Raw genomic sequence first — 3388 nt, 5'->3', positions numbered from 1 at the left:
AGAGAGAGAAGCATCAATGATGAGAGAGAATCATTGATTGGCTGCCTCCTGCACGCTCCCAACTGGGGACCTAACCCGCAACCTGGGCATGTGCCCTTGACCGGAATCAGACCTGGGACCCTTCAGTCCAAAGGGCAATGCTCTAGCCCAGTGATGGCGAACCTTTTGAGCTCGGCGTGTCAGCATTTTGAAAAACCCTAACTTAACTCTGGTGCCGTGTCACATATACAAATTTTTTGATATTTGCAACCATAGTAAAACAAAGACTTATCTTTTTGATATTTATTTTATATATTTAAATGCCATTTAACAGAAAAATCAACCAAAAAAATGAGTTCGCGTGTCACCTTTGACATGCGTGTCATAGGTTCGCCATCACTGCTCTATTCACTGAGCCACACCAGCTAGGGCAATATTTGAGCCATTTCACTGGTCAAAGAAAACTGTCTCCTGTAAATGGTAAAAGTTTTGAATTGCCTAATGTGCATGTTCCCAGCTGAGGTGGGACAAGGGGACACTTTCCTGTTTCAGCCCTAATACCATAAACAAGGCCCTTCAGCGATGCATTAAGAGCCATGGTTTTCCATATTGTTGCGCTTTTCGTTGGTGAATTTGCTGCCTGAAATGGCTCCCAAGCATGCGCTGGAGTGCGAGCTGACTGATCCTCCCAAGGGCAAGGTGTGCCTCGCGAAGGACACGTGTGGAGTGTGTGCAGGCGTCAGTTACAGGCTGGTGGCTGAGGGCAGCGTTAATGAGCAGACCTGTAAGGACCGTGTCTTAAACAACTGGACTGAGGGGATGTCCTGTGTATCCAGTGAGGAGTCTGGGAGGTTATGTCTTAGTTGGATGACAAAAGTGTGGCCGGCATTTCCCGCAGGAGCGGCGGGCGGAGCCGGCTCCTCGGTGCGCGCGGGGACTTGGGACAGAACACTCCAAGCCCCGGGAGGTGATCCAGGCTCTTCTGTCGCCGGCTGCTTTTCCGAGGTTCCTCCTCCTGTTGAACTTGCTCTTTCTGACCGCTCAGCCGCGTTCTGTTTCCGGCTGTCCGGTTTGCCGATGGGCGTTTGGGTGCGTCTGGTGGTCGGCTGTTAGGAATAAAGATGCAATAATTCTTGCACAGGTCTGTGCGTATGCTTTCCTTTCTCTCCCAACCACAGCTCCGAGTGGAACTGCTCCGACTCCCAGGCTGGGTCAGGACAGGCGGACGGGCAGTCCTCTGGGCCCGGGCGGTTCTGTTCTTCCCTTGTGGCCCTCAGGTCCCCGCTGCATTTCCCATTCCACCAGGTCTCAGATCCCCCCGTCCAGCCGAGAACCAGTGGGCATTCCATTGAGGCTGGGAGTGCGGAGCCAGGAACTGTCGCAAGTAGACACAGCTTCTGGGTTGAGGGGTCTGTTTGCTGCAAAATTGACTTCCGTCCTTGTCATGTGTCTGGAATCCCGTTGGCTGATGCAGGCCAGGAGGCTTCTCGGCCATCACAGGGTTCACAGAACTCATCCTTCGTCTCGCGGTGAGCCTGGCCTTGGCGATTTGTGCCTTGGCAGCGTCCAGGCCCAGGTACCACGATGGCGCTACCTCTTAGACTGGTGGTCGTGTGGAACAGGTGACTTTTAACGCTTGGGCTTCCTTGTCTGATGCTCTTGCGTGTGTGGTGTTGGAAAACCAGCGCGGTGGGGTGCTGGCTGGGGTGCTGGGTTGTAGCTTTCGGGAGCAGAGGCAGTGCTTTTGGTGGTGACTGTTGATCCCTAAGCCCCTTCCCGGCGACAGTCGTTTGCACACTCTGCCTGCTCAGAGCTCTGCCTGGCATATGGCCTCTGTTTCATCTTTGCCTCCTTGGACCAGTGTGCAGTGACCACTGGGTTCTTTGTAGAACTTAGTCATCAGAATTATCTTTTAAAACTTTCCAAATCTCTTAAATAATTAAATTGATTCTTATGAAGCTGTTAAAATGATATTTTTTTGGTTGGAAATTAAGGTAGAGGTTTAAATGAATGAAAATTTCATGTGGAAAATTGTTGAAGTGAGAAAATTATTCTTTAAATACTGCTGCTTTTGAGGGCATTTTATTAAAATTTTAAGTGTATTTATAGTTTAAGTTTTTTTTGGGAAGAGACCAATACATAATATTCTTCTTACTCTATTGGGATCTTTATTTCCTGGTCTGCATGTTTTTCTCTTGAGTATCTAAGTGGATGAAAGAAGGAATTTTTTCCCTTTATTTTATTTTTCCATCACCATTTATCCCCTTATCCCCTCTTCTTCACCCCTCCACCCACAGTCACCATATTGTCTGTCCACGAGTTCTTTCTTTTTTCCTCTGCCCCCTTATTGTTCACCCCAGGAATTTTGTTTTAATAGCCTTATGAGACTAGTATAGTCCATTCATTGTACATTTGAGGAAACCGAAAACACACAGTAATTAGAATGGGTAAAGTTTAACTGAAAGAATTATTAACTAAAAGAGGGTATTGGAGTGATGAGATTGGCTGTAAGAAGTAGAGAGAAGCCAAAACCGGTTTGGCTCAGTGGATAGAGCGTCGGTCTGCGGACTGAGGGGTCCCGGGTTCGATTCTGGTCAAGGGCATGTACCTGGGTTGCGGGCACATCCCCAGTGGGGGATGTGCAGGAGGCAGCTGATTGATGTTTCTCTTTCATCGATGTTTCTGACTCTCTGTCTCTCTCCCTTCCTCTCTGTAAAAAATCAATAAAATATATTAAAAAAAAAAGAAGTAGAGAGAATTCCAAGTAACAGGAACAGCATATACCAGGTGTACCGGTTAATCGGACTTTTTTCAATAGATGGAGTTACACATATGTTGATATATATGCGATTTGATATGTCTGCTATTTTGTTCTATTGTCAGCAAACTTCAAAACTTCATATGTCAAATTTTCTGAAGGTGTTAACATCATAGATACTTTTATGTTTAAAAATGTTGAATTTAGTGCAAAAAAAGAGCATTTGCGGGAAGTTTTTTTGTTTTTGTTTTTGTGTTTTTTTTTAAGATAAAACACAAGTCAAATTTATTAGAGTTGCCCATAGTCAGCAATGGTGATCTTCTTGCGGGTCTTGCCATTCCTGGACCCATAGCGCTCCATGGCCATCACAGTATCCATGCCTTCCTTCACCTGGCCAAAGACCACATGCTTGCCATCCAACTACTCAGTCTTGGCCGTGCAGATGAAAAACTGGGAGCCGTTTGTGTTCGGTCCGGCATTTGCCATGGACAAGATGCCAGGACCTGTATGTTTCAGGACAAAGTTCTCATCCTCAAATTTCTCCCCATAGATGGACTTGCCGCCTGTGCCATTGTGGCGTGTGAAGTCACCGCTCTGGCACATAAATCCCGGAATAATTCTGTGAAAGCAGGAACCTTTATAAACAAATCC

At 46.6% G+C, this 3388-nt stretch overlaps 1 pseudogene; it reads right to left on the bottom strand.

Annotated features, from left to right (window-relative positions):
* Nucleotides 1–2992: 2992 nt before the first annotated feature.
* LOC107184204 lies at nucleotides 2993–3363 on the bottom strand (annotated as a pseudogene).
* Between the last annotated feature and the right edge of the window lie 25 nt (nucleotides 3364–3388).

Source organism: Myotis davidii, unplaced genomic scaffold (assembly GCF_000327345.1).
Source record: "Myotis davidii unplaced genomic scaffold, ASM32734v1 scaffold663, whole genome shotgun sequence".
In the NCBI taxonomy this organism is placed as follows: domain Eukaryota; kingdom Metazoa; phylum Chordata; class Mammalia; order Chiroptera; family Vespertilionidae; genus Myotis; species Myotis davidii.
Note: the sequence above shows the minus strand (reverse complement) of the source record. Positions and strands in the feature narration are given on the sequence as shown.